The sequence below is a fragment of the Phyllobates terribilis genome, unplaced genomic scaffold (assembly GCF_046119375.1).
Source record: "Phyllobates terribilis strain yellow unplaced genomic scaffold, ASM4611937v1 Scaffold_138__1_contigs__length_4804227, whole genome shotgun sequence".
NCBI classification, from domain to species: Eukaryota; Metazoa; Chordata; class Amphibia; order Anura; family Dendrobatidae; genus Phyllobates; species Phyllobates terribilis.
This window is the reverse complement of record NW_027362898.1, coordinates 294,327-317,061: the sequence shown is the minus strand read 5'-3', so window position 1 is coordinate 317,061 and position 22,735 is coordinate 294,327. Positions and strand designations below refer to the sequence as shown.

The following is a 22,735-nucleotide window of genomic DNA, read 5'->3' as shown; positions in this document are numbered from 1 at the left end:
AGGCCTTGCGGCCAGGCCTGGGGTATCTGGAAGGTGAAGGGCACCGTTAGGACGGCGGCGCCCTGGGCTACTTGGCCCTGCGACCAGGCCGGGGGCTCCGCGGAGGTAGGGGGCGCTGTTGGTAATGCGGTGCCCGGGGGTACTAGGCCTTGCGACCAGGCTGGTGGTATTTCCTGCTTGGTCACGCTCGGGGTCGAGGCGTGTGACGTCACAGGGGTCGCGTCGGCGGCTTCCGGTTGAGGCCTAGTCTGCAGCGGTGGCGTGGCGGTTACGGGCACGGCAGGATAGACTTCGGGCTCTGCGACGGGGAGCTGGGGCAGGTACGCGGTTTCCAGGTTTGGGGTATAGGCGTCCCCTTTACCTGCCTCCACTCGTTCGGCTCCCTTCTTGGCGCCGTCTCCGGCCTTCGGTCCTCCCGCGCCATCCTCAGAGGCGGTCTGTCTCCTCGTCTTGGTTGGCGTGCTCCGGGTCTTGGTTTGCTGGGCCATCTCTCGGCTCCACTCCGCCAATGTCTCTCGCTGTACCCGGGCCATCCTCCTTGCGAGGCCCTCCAGGGCAGTCTGTGCACACTCCTGGTCTCGGGGGAGCTGTGCTGGGACCTCCACTAGGCCTAGTGGGGTCGTAGTTTCCAGCAGGCTCCTGACTAACGGGTCGGTGCTGCTCTGCTCTTCTTCCAGCAGGCTCCTGGCCAGCGGGCCGGTGCTGCTCTGCTCTCCTTCCTCCGTTTCTAGCAGGCTCCTGGCCAACGGGCCGGTGCTGCTCTGCTTTCTCGCCATCTCCGGGTAAGCTCCTCCGATACTCTTCTCCAGGCTTCTTGCCTCTGGGTGCGCTCGCTCCAGACTCCTCCAGGCAGCACCCATCTTCGTTCTTTTCTTTCGTCTCCTCCCACCTCGAGGGCGGTCCCGGGGCAACTTGGTGACTGTCAGCTCCAGGGGCTGTTCTTTCACGCTGACCGACACCTCCAGCATCACAGTCTCTGTTGGTGGGGGCGGTTTCCACTTTTGGCGCCATTTTCGGTCCCGGCCCACGATGGGAGGCGGCCTCTTACCATCTTCTGGCACGCCCATAATGGCGTCCGCTCTGCCAAGGCGGGAAATTCTTGGAAATGGCGGGAACCGCTTCCCAGTGGCGGGAAACTCTGCAGATGGCGGGAAAAAGCTGTTAATGGCGGACAACCGGCGGGAATCGACTGGTGATGGGGTCCGATGGCGGGGACCCTCCGGAACCGGCAGGAGACTTCTTTCTGAGGTAAACTTGCACTTTTCTTCAGGCACGCAGTACCCGGGTGTTGCGGGCACGTAATCCTGCCGACTACGCCAAAGTTGACGCACCCCCTGGGCCATATTCTTTAGGGGGAATACCCGGAGCCGGATCAGATGGGAGTTGTAGTCGCCGAGTGGCTGTGACCCGGTCCGTGCCCAGGGTGTCAAGCTCAGTTGTATGTGGCAGTCCTACAGATGTTATTAAGTTCTTTGTGTCGACTACGCCACCCGTTGGATTGCGGTCACTACGGCCGCTGCTGCAGCAGGGTCCACTGAGGCTGATGGTGTTGGTGCAGCTTGATAGGATAACCCCCAACGGGAGGGGTATAGCCTCAGGGGGATCAGGTGCAGAGGATGGGGGTTGTGATGGTGCAGCATAGATGAGACAGAGTCGGGTTATGCAGTTTAGGGTATTTACTCACTGCTGATGTTCCGGTCACTCCAGCTTCAAGTGACCACCCGAGCCGTGCTGCGTCCACCAGGTCCTGGACTCGGCCAACCCCCAAGTAAGTCCGGAGCGTGACCCTGAGCTCTCCTTCTGTCCTTTCCTCTGGCCGTCCCCACCAGGGATCCACCTAGGTCCAGCTCCCTCGGGCCTTCTGTTGGGAGACCCTTGGCCTTGGGTTCCCTGACCCTCCACGTGGTCTGCCTTCGGGGTGGATGTGATGGGTGGCCGTGGCAGATGCTGCCCACGGCCTCCGGTCTCTGGCTAGGGTGTGCTTTTGCCCCCACCAGTTTGGGATCCGGTACCCTGTGCCGACTCTTCACCCGGGGATTGAATGTGGGTTCTTAGAGTCCTTTCTTGCTCCCCCTCTGGGTCTTTCTTTCTCTTCTCTCCTCTCTCACTCTGGGCCGCTCTTCTCCTCTGCTTGCTGACTCTCTGCAACTGACCCTGATCTTAGTTGGTGCCCACCTTATATATCCCTCTATGTGCGAGCTCAGGTGACCAGCACCCAATGAGCTCCTAACTTTACCCAGGCTGCTCCCCCTATCTGCCCCTACACTACTTGGGATGTTCCACCCCCCTCCCACTCCAGCCAGGGACAGACACGGTCGTACCTGCACATTTCTAAGTGGGAGTACCGTCGGCCTGCCCCTCGGAAATGGGATGTGTGTAGTGCATGCAGCCTACCGAGCTCAGTTCCACACTCCATCCTTAACCGGGAGTGGAATATCACACCTCTGGGTTGAGGTGCAATACCCCTGTAGCAGCCGAATCCTCAGGGTGCTACATCTACCCTTAGCAGGAGGGTTGCTGATTAATTACCTCTCCTGCTGCTGCTGCTGCTGGCTGTCCAGCAGCAGACTGAAGGTGGCTGCTGCTGTGCGCAGGTATATAAAGGCTCAGAGCCTATTATGACACGCGCAGCCAGCGTTCCATTGCCACATTCCGTCTACTGCAGGCGGGATACCTGGATGGCTGAATGTCACTGAGAAGCTCACAGAGACCGCCATAAGCAACAGTTTAAAAGAATGCCACAGACTAATCAACCAAACTTTTTGGGTTGGTTTCTCTTTTATAGTCTGCAGGCATTAAATGAAAGAAGTCAGTGTTCCAGCAGAGGGAGACAACGTTTCAGAAAAGGCATTGTAGCAAACCAAAAAAGAAATTTTAAGCGCAGCAGAGTAACCAGCTCACATACCTGTTAGCTCAGGTGAGTTTAAAAGGCTGCTGTTGATAACAAGGGCATTTGCTAAATAGATGGTGTGTGTGCAACAATATACTGAAAGGTCAATTATATTGTGCAGCTTATCTCACCACCTGTAGTTATTTAGGTGAAAGCTCCAAAATGCTTGCCTAATATGTCTGTTTATCCAAAAGGAAGTATAGAGGGAGAGCTAGATAGATAGCATTGCATTACATTACATTACATGGCAATGCAATGCACAGTTGCTGAAGTTGAACCAAAATGAGCTTGTCATCTGGCTTCTGCAACTTTTAACATGAAAAATCCAATGAGGAGAAGAAAAGCAAAGCCAAAGAGTCCATCCCAAAATCCGACAAACAAGCAAAATGAACAAAAAGCATTGAATTCAATTCTTTCTGATTTTAGAAACTGCATTAAAGAAGGGGTGCACCGGTCCTGGAGATACTGCAATACCAGGTCAATGCGTGGAGTGGACAGAGCAAGCTCTTTTTCCATCTCCCTGTTCTAAAAATCCATTTAATATATGGTCCCCAGATAGGGGACGTATCAGATATTAAACTGATAAGAACAGATACTACACTTGATCTTAGCCAAAAGGCCGAGAAGCGATAACCAGAATTGGTTTCCGACTACGGTGCCACCCAAGGATTCTGAAAAGTCCATTTGTGGAGATGGCCACCTGGACTCCCGTTAAGAAGACATGCTGTCAACCTCTAGATCCCTCACATGCCTGCACTTTTCGGCTTGCTGCTGCTGCAATCCACGCGTTTTAGATCTGCATAACTCCACCTCTTTTAGCACAGTACCCTCAACCCCCGGCTGTTCCCACCCGCCTCAACACCGTTGGAAGGGAGGAGAACCAATTAAGGTGGGGGGGGGGTGGAGCGAGCAGCTGTCTACCCTTAGCAGGAGGGTTGCTGATTAATTACCTCTCCTGCTGCTGCTGCTGCTGGCTGTCCAGCAGCAGACTGAAGGTGGCTGCTGCTGTGCGCAGGTATATAAAGGCTCAGAGCCTATTATGACATGCGCAGCCAGCGTTCCATTGCCACATTCCGTCTACTGCAGGCGGGATACCTGGATGGCTGAATGTCACTGAGAAGCTCACAGAGACCGCCATAAGCAACAGTTTAAAAGAATGCCACAGACTAATCAACCAAACTTTTTGGGTTGGTTTCTCTTTTATAGTCTGCAGGCATTAAATGAAAGAAGTCAGTGTTCCAGCAGAGGGAGACAACGTTTCAGAAAAGGCATTGTAGCAAACCAAAAAAGAAATTTTAAGCGCAGCAGAGTAACCAGCTCACATACCTGTTAGCTCAGGTGAGTTTAAAAGGCTGCTGTTGATAACAAGGGCATTTGCTAAATAGATGGTGTGTGTGCAACAATATACTGAAAGGTCAATTATATTGTGCAGCTTATCTCACCACCTGTAGTTATTTAGGTGAAAGCTCCAAAATGCTTGCCTAATATGTCTGTTTATCCAAAAGGAAGTATAGAGGGAGAGCTAGATAGATAGCATTGCATTACATTACATTACATGGCAATGCAATGCACAGTTGCTGAAGTTGAACCAAAATGAGCTTGTCATCTGGCTTCTGCAACTTTTAACATGAAAAATCCAATGAGGAGAAGAAAAGCAAAGCCAAAGAGTCCATCCCAAAATCCGACAAACAAGCAAAATGAACAAAAAGCATTGAATTCAATTCTTTCTGATTTTAGAAACTGCATTAAAGAAGGGGTGCACCGGTCCTGGAGATACTGCAATACCAGGTCAATGCGTGGAGTGGACAGAGCAAGCTCTTTTTCCATCTCCCTGTTCTAAAAATCCATTTAATATATGGTCCCCAGATAGGGGACGTATCAGATATTAAACTGATAAGAACAGATACTACACTTGATCTTAGCCAAAAGGCCGAGAAGCGATAACCAGAATTGGTTTCCGACTACGGTGCCACCCAAGGATTCTGAAAAGTCCATTTGTGGAGATGGCCACCTGGACTCCCGTTAAGAAGACATGCTGTCAACCTCTAGATCCCTCACATGCCTGCACTTTTCGGCTTGCTGCTGCTGCAATCCACGCGTTTTAGATCTGCATAACTCCACCTCTTTTAGCACAGTACCCTCAACCCCCGGCTGTTCCCACCCGCCTCAACACCGTTGGAAGGGAGGAGAACCAATTAAGGCGGAGGGGGGGTGGAACGAGCAGCTGTCTACCCTTAGCAGGAGGGTTGCTGATTAATTACCTCTCCTGCTGCTGCTGCTGCTGGCTGTCCAGCAGCAGACTGAAGGTGGCTGCTGCTGTGCGCAGGTATATAAAGGCTCAGAGCCTATTATGACACGCGCAGCCAGCGTTCCATTGCCACATTCCGTCTACTGCAGGCAGGATACCTGGATGGCTGAATGTCACTGAGAAGCTCACAGAGACCGCCATAAGCAACAGTTTAAAAGAATGCCACAGACTAATCAACCAAACTTTTTGGGTTGGTTTCTCTTTTATAGTCTGCAGGCATTAAATGAAAGAAGTCAGTGTTCCAGCAGAGGGAGACAACGTTTCAGAAAAGGCATTGTAGCAAACCAAAAAAGAAATTTTAAGCACAGCAGAGTAACCAGCTCACATACCTGTTAGCTCAGGTGAGTTTAAAAGGCTGCTGTTGATAACAAGGGCATTTGCTAAATAGATGGTGTGTGTGCAACAATATACTGAAAGGTCAATTATATTGTGCAGCTTATCTCACCACCTGTAGTTATTTAGGTGAAAGCTCCAAAATGCTTGCCTAATATGTCTGTTTATCCAAAAGGAAGTATAGAGGGAGAGCTAGATAGATAGCATTGCATTACATTACATTACATGGCAATGCAATGCACAGTTGCTGAAGTTGAACCAAAATGAGCTTGTCATCTGGCTTCTGCAACTTTTAACATGAAAAATCCAATGAGGAGAAGAAAAGCAAAGCCAAAGAGTCCATCCCAAAATCCGACAAACAAGCAAAATGAACAAAAAGCATTGAATTCAATTCTTTCTGATTTTAGAAACTGCATTAAAGAAGGGGTGCACCGGTCCTGGAGATACTGCAATACCAGGTCAATGCGTGGAGTGGACAGAGCAAGCTCTTTTTCCATCTCCCTGTTCTAAAAATCCATTTAATATATGGTCCCCAGATAGGGGACGTATCAGATATTAAACTGATAAGAACAGATACTACACTTGATCTTAGCCAAAAGGCCGAGAAGCGATAACCAGAATTGGTTTCCGACTACGGTGCCACCCAAGGATTCTGAAAAGTCCATTTGTGGAGATGGCCACCTGGACTCCCGTTAAGAAGACATGCTGTCAACCTCTAGATCCCTCACATGCCTGCACTTTTCGGCTTGCTGCTGCTGCAATCCACGCGTTTTAGATCTGCATAACTCCACCTCTTTTAGCACAGTACCCTCAACCCCCGGCTGTTCCCACCCGCCTCAACACCGTTGGAAGGGAGGAGAACCAATTAAGGCGGGGGGGGGTGGAACGAGCAGCTGTCTACCCTTAGCAGGAGGGTTGCTGATTAATTACCTCTCCTGCTGCTGCTGCTGCTGGCTGTCCAGCAGCAGACTGAAGGTGGCTGCTGCTGTGCGCAGGTATATAAAGGCTCAGAGCCTATTATGACACGCGCAGCCAGCGTTCCATTGCCACATTCCGTCTACTGCAGGCGGGATACCTGGATGGCTGAATGTCACTGAGAAGCTCACAGAGACCGCCATAAGCAACAGTTTAAAAGAATGCCACAGACTAATCAACCAAACTTTTTGGGTTGGTTTCTCTTTTATAGTCTGCAGGCATTAAATGAAAGAAGTCAGTGTTCCAGCAGAGGGAGACAACGTTTCAGAAAAGGCATTGTAGCAAACCAAAAAAGAAATTTTAAGCGCAGCAGAGTAACCAGCTCACATACCTGTTAGCTCAGGTGAGTTTAAAAGGCTGCTGTTGATAACAAGGGCATTTGCTAAATAGATGGTGTGTGTGCAACAATATACTGAAAGGTCAATTATATTGTGCAGCTTATCTCACCACCTGTAGTTATTTAGGTGAAAGCTCCAAAATGCTTGCCTAATATGTCTGTTTATCCAAAAGGAAGTATAGAGGGAGAGCTAGATAGATAGCATTGCATTACATTACATTACATGGCAATGCAATGCACAGTTGCTGAAGTTGAACCAAAATGAGCTTGTCATCTGGCTTCTGCAACTTTTAACATGAAAAATCCAATGAGGAGAAGAAAAGCAAAGCCAAAGAGTCCATCCCAAAATCCGACAAACAAGCAAAATGAACAAAAAGCATTGAATTCAATTCTTTCTGATTTTAGAAACTGCATTAAAGAAGGGGTGCACCGGTCCTGGAGATACTGCAATACCAGGTCAATGCGTGGAGTGGACAGAGCAAGCTCTTTTTCCATCTCCCTGTTCTAAAAATCCATTTAATATATGGTCCCCAGATAGGGGACGTATCAGATATTAAACTGATAAGAACAGATACTACACTTGATCTTAGCCAAAAGGCCGAGAAGCGATAACCAGAATTGGTTTCCGACTACGGTGCCACCCAAGGATTCTGAAAAGTCCATTTGTGGAGATGGCCACCTGGACTCCCGTTAAGAAGACATGCTGTCAACCTCTAGATCCCTCACATGCCTGCACTTTTCGGCTTGCTGCTGCTGCAATCCACGCGTTTTAGATCTGCATAACTCCACCTCTTTTAGCACAGTACCCTCAACCCCCGGCTGTTCCCACCCGCCTCAACACCGTTGGAAGGGAGGAGAACCAATTAAGGCGGGGGGGGGGTGGAACGAGCAGCTGTCTACCCTTAGCAGGAGGGTTGCTGATTAATTACCTCTCCTGCTGCTGCTGCTGCTGGCTGTCCAGCAGCAGACTGAAGGTGGCTGCTGCTGTGTGCAGGTATATAAAGGCTCAGAGCCTATTATGACACGCGCAGCCAGCGTTCCATTGCCACATTCCGTCTACTGCAGGCGGGATACCTGGATGGCTGAATGTCACTGAGAAGCTCACAGAGACCGCCATAAGCAACAGTTTAAAAGAATGCCACAGACTAATCAACCAAACTTTTTGGGTTGGTTTCTCTTTTATAGTCTGCAGGCATTAAATGAAAGAAGTCAGTGTTCCAGCAGAGGGAGACAACGTTTCAGAAAAGGCATTGTAGCAAACCAAAAAAGAAATTTTAAGCGCAGCAGAGTAACCAGCTCACATACCTGTTAGCTCAGGTGAGTTTAAAAGGCTGCTGTTGATAACAAGGGCATTTGCTAAATAGATGGTGTGTGTGCAACAATATACTGAAAGGTCAATTATATTGTGCAGCTTATCTCACCACCTGTAGTTATTTAGGTGAAAGCTCCAAAATGCTTGCCTAATATGTCTGTTTATCCAAAAGGAAGTATAGAGGGAGAGCTAGATAGATAGCATTGCATTACATTACATTACATGGCAATGCAATGCACAGTTGCTGAAGTTGAACCAAAATGAGCTTGTCATCTGGCTTCTGCAACTTTTAACATGAAAAATCCAATGAGGAGAAGAAAAGCAAAGCCAAAGAGTCCATCCCAAAATCCGACAAACAAGCAAAATGAACAAAAAGCATTGAATTCAATTCTTTCTGATTTTAGAAACTGCATTAAAGAAGGGGTGCACCGGTCCTGGAGATACTGCAATACCAGGTCAATGCGTGGAGTGGACAGAGCAAGCTCTTTTTCCATCTCCCTGTTCTAAAAATCCATTTAATATATGGTCCCCAGATAGGGGACGTATCAGATATTAAACTGATAAGAACAGATTTTTTTGATTGAATATATCTTTTATTAGCACAAAAAATAAGTTAACAGACAGTGTACAGTGCCGCAGCCCAGTACACACAGAATTCTACATCATATTTACATAGCATGAGGATACGACGCACTAACTAGACACATCACACCCCTATGCTACACAAAACACTCAATCTGAAAGAAAAAGCATATCAATCAATACAGTACGACGAACCGTGATAAGGGATAGGGATTGGGAAAAAGGGGATGGGGAGGGGAAAATCACAGGCCCGAAGCTTTATTGAAAGACAAGACACATAAGGGGAGAGGGGGAGGAGGGGTTTAGTCCTCATCCTCGTCCTCCGGACCGTCCATGATGGAATAGTCTCTGAGCAGGCTGTGGATCAGCCTGCGGCAGTCCTGGATGGACATCCTCTCCCTCCTCAAGATGAGCCGGTTCCTGGCGACCCAAAGGGCATCCTTGAAGCAGTTCATAAGGCGCCAAGCCTCCTGGATGGCTCCGACGGTATGAACCCCAGGGAAGAGTCCATAAAGCACAGAATGGTGCGATAGGCTCGCCCTGGGGACAGAGTTCCTCAGGTCGTCCTCAAGTGCAGTCAATAGGCGCTGTGCAAATCCGCAGTCCCAAAAAGTGTGCAAAGATGTTTCCTCCACGAAGGGGCACCTTGGGCAGTACCGGGTCTTGCACAGGTTCCGGGCATGCATGAATGACCGGACGGGCAGTCCGCCCTGAATCGCCATCCACGACAAGTCCTTGTGCCCGTTGGTCAGCCTGTCAGACGACACATTTGTCCACACAGTCTCCAGCGTGTCCTGGTGAAGTCCTGTGATGTTCTCCACGTCATCCTTGGCTCTGATTAGCTTGTGGATAGTTTTGGGCTTCCACAAGTCGGGCTTGAGTCCCTCCAGTTGATGCTCCCCCACAAATCGAACGACGTCTCCGTAGAACCATGGCGTCGTCCAGTTGTAGGGGAAGGAGCTGTCCCACTTGTCCCAGCCGAGTCGCCTCCAAAGAGGAAGCAGGAAGAAGCGAGACATGGACCTGCCCGCGGAGCCATTCTTGACTTGCAAAGTCCGGCGGACACAATCACACACAAAAGAGGATCGCAGGAGGGTGGGGATATCTGGAACGCCCTTCCCACCCTTGCGAGGCTCCTTGTACATGACGGCCCGCCTGACTCTGTCCATCTTGGATCCCCAGACAAAGTGAAACACTGTCCTGGTAATGGCCCTGCACACAGTGACGTGTGGGGGCCAGGCCTGCGCCGTGTACTGCAAGACGGGCAGGACCTCATTACGCAGGACGAGTGCCTTACCCTCACAAGTGAGGTGTCTGAGGCTCCAGAGTCCGATCCGTTGCTTCACCTTGGCCAAGCGTTCTTGCCAGGACTTGAGGGCCGCTCCTTCCTTCCCGAACCAGACTCCCAGCACCTTGAGGAAATCCGGTTGAATGTTGAAGGGGAAGGGGGCGGAGGAGGCCGGCTGCCAATCCCCGAAGAGCATGGCTTCCGACTTCCTGCAGTTGACTTTGGCCCCTGAAGCCCGGCCGAACCTCTCACACGTCTGGACGAGGGCGTCGACTGAACCACGATCAGCGCAGAAGACGGTGACGTCGTCCATGTAGAGCGAGCACTTGACCTCGTGTCGTCCCGGACCCGGTGCGGTGATCCCTCTGATCTCTCCATTCTGCCGGATAGCCTCTGCGAAGAGTTCTATAACACAAACAAAAAGAAGAGGTGATAGAGGGCAGCCTTGTCTGACCCCAGAGAGGACAGGGAAGGGGTCAGTCTTCCAGCCGTTCACCAACACCGAGCTGTGGATATCAAAATACATCAGACGGACATACGAACAAAACATGTTACCCAAACCTAACCGGTGCAGAGCTCGGCCCATGAACTCGTGGGAAACCCGGTCGAAGGCCTTCTCCTGATCCAAGGAGACCAGGGCCGCGTGTGCGCGGCGGACCTTGATGTACTCGACCGTGTCCCGCACGAGAGCGAGGCTGTCTGCGATGCGACGTCCAGGGATGCCGCAGGTCTGGTCCGGGTGGATGATCCGTCCGATCACCGTCTTAAGTCGTGTCGCCATCGTCTTGGCCAGGATCTTGTAGTCCACGTTGAGCAGAGTGATGGGACGCCAATTCCTCAGGTCGCACCTCTCTCCCTTCCGCTTGTACAGGATCGTGACCATTCCTTCCCTCAAAGATGGAGGCATTCTACCCTCCACCACCATCTCCTCGTACAGGTCCAACAGGTCCGGACAGATGAGGTCTCCCAGCGCTACATAGAGCTCCGCTGGAAGACCATCACTGCCCGGGGTCCTGCCGGTCCTAAAGGATTTAGCGGCAGAGAGCAATTCGCCCACCATCAGAGGTTTGTCCAAGGCTGCCGTGCCTGCAGGATCAAGATGGTTAGTGATACCTGACAGGAACTTATCAGCAGCGTCGGGGTCGGTAGTCTTGTGGGAGTAGAGTTCGCTGTAGAAGTCGCTGACGACCCTCATCACGTCCTCCTTCCCACGTCGCATGTTTCCGCTCTCGTCTCGCAGCTCGTTCAGGGGCGTGTGACCGGCATGAAGTTTCCTGAAAAAGAATGAGTTACATTTCTCACCCTTCTCCAGATTCTCCACTTTGGAACGGAAGACGATTCGCTTGGACTCCTCCTCAAAGTGCCTTTTCAGGCTCTTCTTGGTCTCCTCCAGCTCCTCCCTCACGTCCCAGCCGCAGTGAAGAAGGTCCTGCAGCGACCGCAGCTCGCGCTGCAGCCCTCTGAAGTCCCTCCTCTTCTCACACGCCTGTTGTCGACCCTTGGCCTGAAAGAAACAGCGAAACTCAAGTTTAACATATTCCCACCAATCAGAGACTGTTTGGAAGCTACCCTTGTAGGACTGCCACATTGCGTAGGCTGCTCTCAGCTCCTCCACGACTTCATCCTGAGCCAGCAGAGCACAATTCAGCTTCCAGGAGCCGGGCCCGGACGGAAAACCGTCGCCGAGGACACCTTGTAAGTGAATGGCTCTGTGGTCGGAGAAGAAGCAGGAGACCATCGAGTGCCTACTCTGCCTGACTGCCCGAGAGGTGAACACAAAGTCAATCCTGGAGCGGAGTGAGCCATCGGGTCGGCTCCACGAATAGTTCGTGGAGCCTCTCCCCATGGAGCCCACCACGTCCTGAAGAGAGGCCTCGGTTACCATCTCGATGAGCAGCTTGGACGTGATGTCCAACTTGGCAGATGTGCCAGAACTACGACCATCCTCCTCGATGGGGCAGTTGAAATCCCCGGCCATCACTAAGGTCCTGGTGGTGGCAAGCTGAAGCCGCAGGGTCTGGAAAAGCTCCAAACGCTCATTCTTCAGTGGGGACGCATACACGTTGATGAACCTGACAGGTTCTCCCGCCCAGTTGCCATCTACAACAAGAGCCCTGCCGCAGATGAGCTCCTGGACGGACTCAAGCGTGAATGCGCCCCCCCTGATCAGAATTGCGACCCCCGCAGACTTGCAGTCACCCCCACCGGACCAGTAGGATGGACCGTGGGACCACTCCCTGGAAAGATGTTTGAAGGACCTAGAGGAGGGAAGGGAACATTCCTGCAACATATAAACATCACACAACTGGGAAGTAAGGAAGGCATAAATAATCTGACGTCTGAACTTGTCCTTGATGCTCCTGACATTAATGGAAAATAAGTTAATATTAGCCATCATGTAGGGAAAAAAGAAAAAGTTAGCGCAGGCAATACACCTTAGTTACCACTCCGGTCGGGTGGTCCCTCGTCGGTGTTGACTGCTGGTGACGGGATCACCAGCAGGCCCTCTTCCTCCATCTGGTCAAGCAGCGCGGCCTCGATCTCGGCGACCACCAGTTCCTCCTCTTCTGGCTCGGCCACCAGGGTCTCAACCATGTGCTCCATCTCTTCTGGCTCAGGGAGGGTATCCTCCTTTTCGCCTACGAAATCCAGAATCTTCTTTTTGGAGGATTCAGTAGCAGGGCTGTCCTCCACCTTCCTCTTTCCCCGGGTTGGAACTGGGGAGACAAGAAGAGGAAAATCCTCCTCGGAATAGATAGCGGCGGGTGGAGGAAAGGTTAATTCCACCGCTACCATGGTCTGGGGAGGGAGAGTGGCTGCCGGGGCAGGGGAAAGGACACCTGCTGAGGAGTAGGGGAAGGAGGAAGAGGAAGTGGAATCCTCAGCAGGGGTGGCCGGGGTGGGGGGGGATTGGACGGGGGTGGCAGGGGGAGGGATCGAGAGAGGGGTGACAGAACTCTTACCCTCCTTTGACTTTTTCTTCTGCTTCGGAGCTGCTGGGACCGTCGCTGGGGCTTTGGCCACCGACTCCTTGACCGCATTGGCCTTGGTCGTCTCGGCCTTGGCCGCTGGGGCCTTGGTCGTCGCGTCCTTGACCTTCACAGGCCTGGTCGTCGGGGCCTTGTCCTCCGTAGCTGGGGTCGTCGCAACCACCGATGCCCAGGATCTCTCACGCTTGGGGCAATCCTTGTACAGATGAGCCGCCAGCCCACACAGGTTGCAGGACGTCTTCTTCGGGCAGTCCTTCGAGCTGTGTCCCGTCACTCGACAAATCCTGCAGGCATCCTCCTTGCAGTCCTTCATCTCGTGGCCGTTCTTGCCGCATCTCCTGCAGTTCCGCGGCATGTCCGGGTAATAGATGAGGCCGTAGGAGTTGCCCAGGGAGAATGTCGGGGGCAGGTGCCGAAGTCCGTCTGAGTACGCCAGGTCCCTGTGAAGTCTAACGGTCACCGACCACTTACCTGTCCAGAAGCCGAGTCCATTCAGGATGTGAGAGGGTTCCTTCACAACCAAACAGAAGCGTCTCAGGAAGGTACAGATGTCTTGGCCTGGGGTGTGCGGGTTGCGCATGGAGACCGTGATCCTCCTTTCGTCCCTCTGGATAGGGCAGCTACCTGTAAAGGCAGAGAAAGAATTATCCGGTCCTTTTGCGCTTACCATTTCCCAGAACCTCCTGCAGGTGTTCACAGTGGCGAAGGTGACGAAGAAGATCCCCGTCAAGAAGGTCTGGATGCTGAGGGTGTCCGACCTGGAGAAGCCTCGATCCAGCAGCATCTTCTGGCAGAACACGTCCGAGGACATGTCCGGCACCCTCCCATCCACTTCCTTCAGCTTCAGGGCCACCGTCTGCCGCATCCATGGCTCCAGGGCTGGAGCTTCGTGGCGGGGCTTCTGGGGTCCCTTCTGCTGGCCAGTCGTGGAGGCAGAGTCCTTGGGGTCAGAATCGGCTCCTGGCTGGGCCCTCCTGGCTGTCCCCTGCTCCAGGCTCTTCTTTTCGGCCTTCCTCGCAGCGCTTGCCATGGCTTTCCTCCTGCAGTTACTTCTTGGAGCTGGATCTGGAACTCTTCCCGGAATGGGTGGAGCTATGCAGATTCTTCTCCCGTCGTGTTCTGGACAAATTCCCCGAAAGGTCTTTGTCTCGATGATTTTCTTCCTCGAAGATTCCACAGAACAGCCCGATTCTTCTACGAGTCTTCGTCTTCTTCTGGATTCTTTAGAGCTTCTTCCTCCCACCGATATCCGCCTTCCTTCTCCGATGTCAGCTGGGCTCCGAAGCTCTTCTCCTTCCGAGTTCGATCGCTCTCGTCAAGTGTAGATCGTAGCTCTTGTGTTCTTATAAGAACAGATACTACACTTGATCTTAGCCAAAAGGCCGAGAAGCGATAACCAGAATTGGTTTCCGACTACGGTGCCAACCAAGGATTCTGAAAAGTCCATTTGTGGAGATGGCCACCTGGACTCCCGTTAAGAAGACATGCTGTCAACCTCTAGATCCCTCACATGCCTGCACTTTTCGGCTTGCTGCTGCTGCAATCCACGCGTTTTAGATCTGCATAACTCCACCTCTTTTAGCACAGTACCCTCAACCCCCGGCTGTTCCCACCCGCCTCAACACCGTTGGAAGGGAGGAGAACCAATTAAGGCGGGGGGGGGGTGGAACGAGCAGCTGTCTACCCTTAGCAGGAGGGTTGCTGATTAATTACCTCTCCTGCTGCTGCTGCTGGCTGTCCAGCAGCAGACTGAAGGTGGCTGCTGCAGTGCGCAGGTATATAAAGGCTCAGAGCCTATTATGACACGCGCAGCCAGCGTTCCATTGCCACATTCCGTCTACTGCAGGCGGGATACCTGGATGGCTGAATGTCACTGAGAAGCTCACAGAGACCGCCATAAGCAACAGTTTAGAAGAATGCCACAGACTAATCAACCAAACTTTTTGGGTTGGTTTCTCTTTTATAGTCTGCAGGCATTAAATGAAAGAAGTCAGTGTTCCAGCAGAGGGAGACAACGTTTCAGAAAAGGCATTGTAGCAAACCAAAAAAGAAATTTTAAGCGCAGCAGAGTAACCAGTTCACATACCTGTTAGCTCAGGTGAGTTTAAAAGGCTGCTGTTGATAACAAGGGCATTTGCTAAATACATGGTGTGTGTGCAACAATATACTGAAAGGTCAATTATATTGTGCAGCTTATCTCACCACCTGTAGTTATTTAGGGGAAAGCTCCAAAATGCTTGCCTAATATGTCTGTTTATCCAAAAGGAAGTATAGAGGGAGAGCTAGATAGATAGCATTGCATTACATTACATTACATGGCAATGCAATGCACAGTTGCTGAAGTTGAACCAAAATGAGCTTGTCATCTGGCTTCTGCAACTTTTAACATGAAAAATCCAATGAGGAGAAGAAAAGCAAAGCCAAAGAGTCCATCCCAAAATCCGACAAACAAGCAAAATGAACAAAAAGCATTGAATTCAATTCTTTCTGATTTTAGAAACTGCATTAAAGAAGGGGTGCACCGGTCCTGGAGATACTGCAATACCAGGTCAATGCGTGGAGTGGACAGAGCAAGCTCTTTTTCCATCTCCCTGTTCTAAAAATCCATTTAATATATGGTCCCCAGATAGGGGACGTATCAGATATTAAACTGATAAGAACAGATACTACACTTGATCTTAGCCAAAAGGCCGAGAAGCGATAACCAGAATTGGTTTCCGACTACGGTGCCACCCAAGGATTCTGAAAAGTCCATTTGTGGAGATGGCCACCTGGACTCCCGTTAAGAAGACATGCTGTCAACCTCTAGATCCCTCACATGCCTGCACTTTTCGGCTTGCTGCTGCTGCAATCCACGCGTTTTAGATCTGCATAACTCCACCTCTTTTAGCACAGTACCCTCAACCCCCGGCTGTTCCCACCCGCCTCAACACCGTTGGAAGGGAGGAGAACCAATTAAGGCGGGGGGGGGGGTGGAACGAGCAGCTGTCTACCCTTAGCAGGAGGGTTGCTGATTAATTACCTCTCCTGCTGCTGCTGCTGCTGGCTGTCCAGCAGCAGACTGAAGGTGGCTGCTGCTGTGCGCAGGTATATAAAGGCTCAGAGCCTATTATGACACGCGCAGCCAGCGTTCCATTGCCACATTCCGTCTACTGCAGGCGGGATACCTGGATGGCTGAATGTCACTGAGAAGCTCACAGAGACCGCCATAAGCAACAGTTTAAAAGAATGCCACAGACTAATCAACCAAACTTTTTGGGTTGGTTTCTCTTTTATAGTCTGCAGGCATTAAATGAAAGAAGTCAGTGTTCCAGCAGAGGGAGACAACGTTTCAGAAAAGGCATTGTAGCAAACCAAAAAAGAAATTTTAAGCGCAGCAGAGTAACCAGCTCACATACCTGTTAGCTCAGGTGAGTTTAAAAGGCTGCTGTTGATAACAAGGGCATTTGCTAAATAGATGGTGTGTGTGCAACAATATACTGAAAGGTCAATTATATTGTGCAGCTTATCTCACCACCTGTAGTTATTTAGGTGAAAGCTCCAAAATGCTTGCCTAATATGTCTGTTTATCCAAAAGGAAGTATAGAGGGAGAGCTAGATAGATAGCATTGCATTACATTACATTACATGGCAATGCAATGCACAGTTGCTGAAGTTGAACCAAAATGAGCTTGTCATCTGGCTTCTGCAACTTTTAACATGAAAAATCCAATGAGGAGAAGAAAAGCAAAGCCAAAGAGTCCATCCCAAAATCCGACAAACAAGCAAAATGAACAAAAAGCATTGAATTCAATTCTTTCTGATTTTAGAAACTGCATTAAAGAAGGGGTGCACCGGTCCTGGAGATACTGCAATACCAGGTCAATGCGTGGAGTGGACAGAGCAAGCTCTTTTTCCATCTCCCTGTTCTAAAAATCCATTTAATATATGGTCCCCAGATAGGGGACGTATCAGATATTAAACTGATAAGAACAGATACTACACTTGATCTTAGCCAAAAGGCCGAGAAGCGATAACCAGAATTGGTTTCCGACTACGGTGCCACCCAAGGATTCTGAAAAGTCCATTTGTGGAGATGGCCACCTGGACTCCCGTTAAGAAGACATGCTGTCAACCTCTAGATCCCTCACATGCCTGCACTTTTCGGCTTGCTGCTGCTGCAATCCACGCGTTTTAGATCTGCATAACTCCACCTCTTTTAGCACAGTACCCTCAACCCCCGGCTGTTCCCACCCGCCTCAACACCGTTGGAAGGGAGGAGAACCAATTAAGGCGGGGGGGGGGGGTGGAACGAGCAGCTGTCTACCCTTAGCAGGAGGGTTGCTGATTAATTACCTCTCCTGCTGCTGCTGCTGCTGGCTGTCCAGCAGCAGACTGAAGGTGGCTGCTGCTGTGCGCAGGTATATAAAGGCTCAGAGCCTATTATGACACGCGCAGCCAGCGTTCCATTGCCACATTCCGTCTACTGCAGGCGGGATACCTGGATGGCTGAATGTCACTGAGAAGCTCACAGAGACCGCCATAAGCAACAGTTTAAAAGAATGCCACAGACTAATCAACCAAACTTTTTGGGTTGGTTTCTCTTTTATAGTCTGCAGGCATTAAATGAAAGAAGTCAGTGTTCCAGCAGAGGGAGACAACGTTTCAGAAAAGGCATTGTAGCAAACCAAAAAAGAAATTTTAAGCGCAGCAGAGTAACCGGCTCACATACCTGTTAGCTCAGGTGAGTTTAAAAGGCTGCTGTTGATAACAAGGGCATTTGCTAAATAGATGGTGTGTGTGCAACAATATACTGAAAGGTCAATTATATTGTGCAGCTTATCTCACCACCTGTAGTTATTTAGGTGAAAGCTCCAAAATGCTTGCCTAATATGTCTGTTTATCCAAAAGGAAGTATAGAGGGAGAGCTAGATAGATAGCATTGCATTACATTACATTACATGGCAATGCAATGCACAGTTGCTGAAGTTGAACCAAAATGAGCTTGTCATCTGGCTTCTGCAACTTTTAACATGAAAAATCCAATGAGGAGAAGAAAAGCAAAGCCAAAGAGTCCATCCCAAAATCCGACAAACAAGCAAAATGAACAAAAAGCATTGAATTCAATTCTTTCTGATTTTAGAAACTGCATTAAAGAAGGGGTGCACCGGTCCTGGAGATACTGCAATACCAGGTCAATGCGTGGAGTGGACAGAGCAAGCTCTTTTTCCATCTCCCTGTTCTAAAAATCCATTTAATATATGGTCCCCAGATAGGGGACGTATCAGATATTAAACTGATAAGAACAGATACTACACTTGATCTTAGCCAAAAGGCCGAGAAGCGATAACCAGAATTGGTTTCCGACTACGGTGCCACCCAAGGATTCTGAAAAGTCCATTTGTGGAGATGGCCACCTGGACTCCCGTTAAGAAGACATGCTGTCAACCTCTAGATCCCTCACATGCCTGCACTTTTCGGCTTGCTGCTGCTGCAATCCACGCGTTTTAGATCTGCATAACTCCACCTCTTTTAGCACAGTACCCTCAACCCCCGGCTGTTCCCACCCGCCTCAACACCGTTGGAAGGGAGGAGAACCAATTAAGGCGGGGGGGGGGTGGAACGAGCAGCTGTCTACCCTTAGCTGGAGGGTTGCTGATTAATTACCTCTCCTGCTGCTGCTGCTGCTGGCTGTCCAGCAGCAGACTGAAGGTGGCTGCTGCTGTGCGCAGGTATATAAAGGCTCAGAGCCTATTATGACACGCGCAGCCAGCGTTCCATTGCCACATTCCGTCTACTGCAGGCGGGATACCTGGATGGCTGAATGTCACTGAGAAGCTCACAGAGACCGCCATAAGCAACAGTTTAAAAGAATGCCACAGACTAATCAACCAAACTTTTTGGGTTGGTTTCTCTTTTATAGTCTGCAGGCATTAAATGAAAGAAGTCAGTGTTCCAGCAGAGGGAGACAACGTTTCAGAAAAGGCATTGTAGCAAACCAAAAAAGAAATTTTAAGCGCAGCAGAGTAACCAGCTCACATACCTGTTAGCTCAGGTGAGTTTAAAAGGCTGCTGTTGATAACAAGGGCATTTGCTAAATAGATGGTGTATGTGCAACAATATACTGAAAGGTCAATTATATTGTGCAGCTTATCTCACCACCTGTAGTTATTTAGGTGAAAGCTCCAAAATGCTTGCCTAATATGTCTGTTTATCCAAAAGGAAGTATAGAGGGAGAGCTAGATAGATAGCATTGCATTACATTACATTACATGGCAATGCAATGCACAGTTGCTGAAGTTGAACCAAAATGAGCTTGTCATCTGGCTTCTGCAACTTTCAACATGAAAAATCCAATGAGGAGAAGAAAAGCAAAGCCAAAGAGTCCATCCCAAAATCCGACAAACAAGCAAAATGAACAAAAAGCATTGAATTCAATTCTTTCTGATTTTAGAAACTGCATTAAAGAAGGGGTGCACCGGTCCTGGAGATACTGCAATACCAGGTCAATGCGTGGAGTGGACAGAGCAAGCTCTTTTTCCATCTCCCTGTTCTAAAAATCCATTTAATATATGGTCCCCAGATAGGGGACGTATCAGATATTAAACTGATAAGAACAGATACTACACTTGATCTTAGCCAAAAGGCCGAGAAGCGATAACCAGAATTGGTTTCCGACTACGGTGCCACCCAAGGATTCTGAAAAGTCCATTTGTGGAGATGGCCACCTGGACTCCCGTTAAGAAGACATGCTGTCAACCTCTAGATCCCTCACATGCCTGCACTTTTCGGCTTGCTGCTGCTGCAATCCACGCGTTTTAGATCTGCATAACTCCACCTCTTTTAGCACAGTACCCTCAACCCCCGGCTGTTCCCACCCGCCTCAACACCGTTGGAAGGGAGGAGAACCACTTATGGCGGGGGGGGGGTGGAACGAGCAGCTGTCTACCCTTAGCAGGAGGGTTGCTGATTAATTACCTCTCCTGCTGCTGCTGCTGCTGGCTGTCCAGCAGCAGACTGAAGGTGGCTGCTGCTGTGCGCAGGTATATAAAGGCTCAGAGCCTATTATGACACGCGCAGCCAGCGTTCCATTGCCACATTCCGTCTACTGCAGGCGGGATACCTGGATGGCTGAATGTCACTGAGAAGCTCACAGAGACCGCCATAAGCAACAGTTTAAAAGAATGCCACAGACTAATCAACCAAACTTTTTGGGTTGGTTTCTCTTTTATAGTCTGCAGGCATTAAATGAAAGAAGTCAGTGTTCCAGCAGAGGGAGACAACGTTTCAGAAAAGGCATTGTAGCAAACCAAAAAAGAAATTTTAAGCGCAGCAGAGTAACCAGCTCACATACCTGTTAGCTCAGGTGAGTTTAAAAGGCTGCTGTTGATAACAAGGGCATTTGCTAAATAGATGGTGTGTGTGCAACAATATACTGAAAGGTCAATTATATTGTGCAGCTTGTCTCACCACCTGTAGTTATTTAGGTGAAAGCTCCAAAATGCTTGCCTAATATGTCTGTTTATCCAAAAGGAAGTATAGAGGGAGAGCTAGATAGATAGCATTGCATTACATTACATTACATGGCAATGCAATGCACAGTTGCTGAAGTTGAACCAAAATGAGCTTGTCATCTGGCTTCTGCAACTTTTAACATGAAAAATCCAATGAGGAGAAGAAAAGCAAAGCCAAAGAGTCCATCCCAAAATCCGACAAACAAGCAAAATGAACAAAAAGCATTGAATTCAATTCTTTCTGATTTTAGAAACTGCATTAAAGAAGGGGTGCACCGGTCCTGGAGATACTGCAATACCAGGTCAATGCGTGGAGTGGACAGAGCAAGCTCTTTTTCCATCTCCCTGTTCTAAAAATCCATTTAATATATGGTCCCCAGATAGGGGACGTATCAGATATTAAACTGATAAGAACAGATACTACACTTGATCTTAGCCAAAAGGCCGAGAAGCGATAACCAGAATTGGTTTCCGACTACGGTGCCACCCAAGGATTCTGAAAAGTCCATTTGTGGAGATGGCCACCTGGACTCCCGTTAAGAAGACATGCTGTCAACCTCTAGATCCCTCACATGCCTGCACTTTTCGGCTTGCTGCTGCTGCAATCCACGCGTTTTAGATCTGCATAACTCCACCTCTTTTAGCACAGTACCCTCAACCCCCGGCTGTTCCCACCCGCCTCAACACCGTTGGAAGGGAGGAGAACCAATTAAGGCGGGGGGGGGGTGGAACGAGCAGCTGTCTACCCTTAGCAGGAGGGTTGCTGATTAATTACCTCTCCTGCTGCTGCTGCTGCTGGCTGTCCAGCAGCAGACTGAAGGTGGCTGCTGCTGTGCGCAGGTATATAAAGGCTCAGAGCCTATTATCACACGCGCAGCCAGCGTTCCATTGCCACATTCCGTCTACTGCAGGCGGGATACCTGGATGGCTGAATGTCACTGAGAAGCTCACAGAGACCGCCATAAGCAACAGTTTAAAAGAATGCCACAGACTAATCAACCAAACTTTTTGGGTTGGTTTCTCTTTTATAGTCTGCAGGCATTAAATGAAAGAAGTCAGTGTTCCAGCAGAGGGAGACAACGTTTCAGAAAAGGCATTGTAGCAAACCAAAAAAGAAATTTTAAGCGCAGCAGAGTAACCAGCTCACATACCTGTTAGCTCAGGTGAGTTTAAAAGGCTGCTGTTGATAACAAGGGCATTTGCTAAATAGATGGTGTGTGTGCAACAATATACTGAAAGGTCAATTATATTGTGCAGCTTATCTCACCACCTGTAGTTATTTAGGTGAAAGCTCCAAAATGCTTGCCTAATATGTCTGTTTATCCAAAAGGAAGTATAGAGGGAGAGCTAGATAGATAGCATTGCATTACATTACATTGCATGGCAATGCAATGCACAGTTGCTGAAGTTGAACCAAAATGAGCTTGTCATCTGGCTTCTGCAACTTTTAACATGAAAAATCCAATGAGGAGAAGAAAAGCAAAGCCAAAGAGTCCATCCCAAAATCCGACAAACAAGCAAAATGAACAAAAAGCATTGAATTCAATTCTTTCTGATTTTAGAAACTGCATTAAAGAAGGGGTGCACCGGTCCTGGAGATACTGCAATACCAGGTCAATGCGTGGAGTGGACAGAGCAAGCTCTTTTTCCATCTCCCTGTTCTAAAAATCCATTTAATATATGGTCCCCAGATAGGGGACGTATCAGATATTAAACTGATAAGAACAGATACTACACTTGATCTTAGCCAAAAGGCCGAGAAGCGATAACCAGAACTGGTTTCTGACTACGGTGCCACCCAAGGATTCTGAAAAGTCCATTTGTGGAGATGGCCACCTGGACTCCCGTTAAGAAGACATGCTGTCAACCTCTAGATCCCTCACATGCCTGCACTTTTCGGCTTGCTGCTGCTGCAATCCACGCGTTTTAGATCTGCATAACTCCACCTCTTTTAGCACAGTACCCTCAACCCCCGGCTGTTCCCACCCGCCTCAACACCGTTGGAAGGGAGGAGAACCAATTAAGGCGGGGGGGGGGTGGAACAAGCAGCTGTCTACCCTTAGCAGGAGGGTTGCTGATTAATTACCTCTCCTGCTGCTGCTGCTGGCTGTCCAGCAGCAGACTGAAGGTGGCTGCTGCTGTGCGCAGGTATATAAAGGCTCAGAGCCTATTATGACACGCGCAGCCAGCGTTCCATTGCCACATTCCGTCTACTGCAGGCGGGATA

The 22,735-nt window shown here is 49.7% G+C and overlaps 11 non-coding genes and 1 pseudogene across 11 annotated transcripts; all 12 read right to left on the bottom strand.

Annotated features, from left to right (window-relative positions):
* Positions 1 to 3,330: 3,330 nt before the first annotated feature.
* Positions 3,331 to 3,521, bottom strand: LOC141205125 (U2 spliceosomal RNA). The gene has a single exon (XR_012275899.1). It is a non-coding gene; the product is annotated as a U2 spliceosomal RNA (small nuclear RNA).
* Positions 3,522 to 4,641: 1,120 nt separating this feature from the next.
* On the bottom strand, positions 4,642 to 4,832 carry LOC141205124 (U2 spliceosomal RNA). The gene has a single exon (XR_012275898.1). It is a non-coding gene; the product is annotated as a U2 spliceosomal RNA (small nuclear RNA).
* Positions 4,833 to 5,952: 1,120 nt separating this feature from the next.
* On the bottom strand, positions 5,953 to 6,143 carry LOC141205123 (U2 spliceosomal RNA). Its single transcript, XR_012275897.1, has one exon. It is a non-coding gene; the product is annotated as a U2 spliceosomal RNA (small nuclear RNA).
* Positions 6,144 to 7,262: 1,119 nt separating this feature from the next.
* LOC141205122 (U2 spliceosomal RNA) lies at positions 7,263 to 7,453 on the bottom strand. Its single transcript, XR_012275896.1, has one exon. It is a non-coding gene; the product is annotated as a U2 spliceosomal RNA (small nuclear RNA).
* A 1,120-nt stretch (positions 7,454 to 8,573) lies between these two features.
* LOC141205449 (U2 spliceosomal RNA) lies at positions 8,574 to 8,767 on the bottom strand. Its single transcript, XR_012276214.1, has one exon. It is a non-coding gene; the product is annotated as a U2 spliceosomal RNA (small nuclear RNA).
* Positions 8,768 to 14,331: 5,564 nt separating this feature from the next.
* LOC141205497 (U2 spliceosomal RNA) lies at positions 14,332 to 14,409 on the bottom strand (annotated as a pseudogene).
* A 1,117-nt stretch (positions 14,410 to 15,526) lies between these two features.
* Positions 15,527 to 15,717, bottom strand: LOC141205120 (U2 spliceosomal RNA). The gene has a single exon (XR_012275894.1). It is a non-coding gene; the product is annotated as a U2 spliceosomal RNA (small nuclear RNA).
* A 1,121-nt stretch (positions 15,718 to 16,838) lies between these two features.
* On the bottom strand, positions 16,839 to 17,029 carry LOC141205119 (U2 spliceosomal RNA). The gene has a single exon (XR_012275893.1). It is a non-coding gene; the product is annotated as a U2 spliceosomal RNA (small nuclear RNA).
* Positions 17,030 to 18,151: 1,122 nt separating this feature from the next.
* LOC141205118 (U2 spliceosomal RNA) lies at positions 18,152 to 18,342 on the bottom strand. The gene has a single exon (XR_012275892.1). It is a non-coding gene; the product is annotated as a U2 spliceosomal RNA (small nuclear RNA).
* A 1,120-nt stretch (positions 18,343 to 19,462) lies between these two features.
* Positions 19,463 to 19,653, bottom strand: LOC141205117 (U2 spliceosomal RNA). Its single transcript, XR_012275891.1, has one exon. It is a non-coding gene; the product is annotated as a U2 spliceosomal RNA (small nuclear RNA).
* Positions 19,654 to 20,773: 1,120 nt separating this feature from the next.
* Positions 20,774 to 20,964, bottom strand: LOC141205116 (U2 spliceosomal RNA). Its single transcript, XR_012275890.1, has one exon. It is a non-coding gene; the product is annotated as a U2 spliceosomal RNA (small nuclear RNA).
* Positions 20,965 to 22,084: 1,120 nt separating this feature from the next.
* On the bottom strand, positions 22,085 to 22,275 carry LOC141205115 (U2 spliceosomal RNA). The gene has a single exon (XR_012275889.1). It is a non-coding gene; the product is annotated as a U2 spliceosomal RNA (small nuclear RNA).
* Between the last annotated feature and the right edge of the window lie 460 nt (positions 22,276 to 22,735).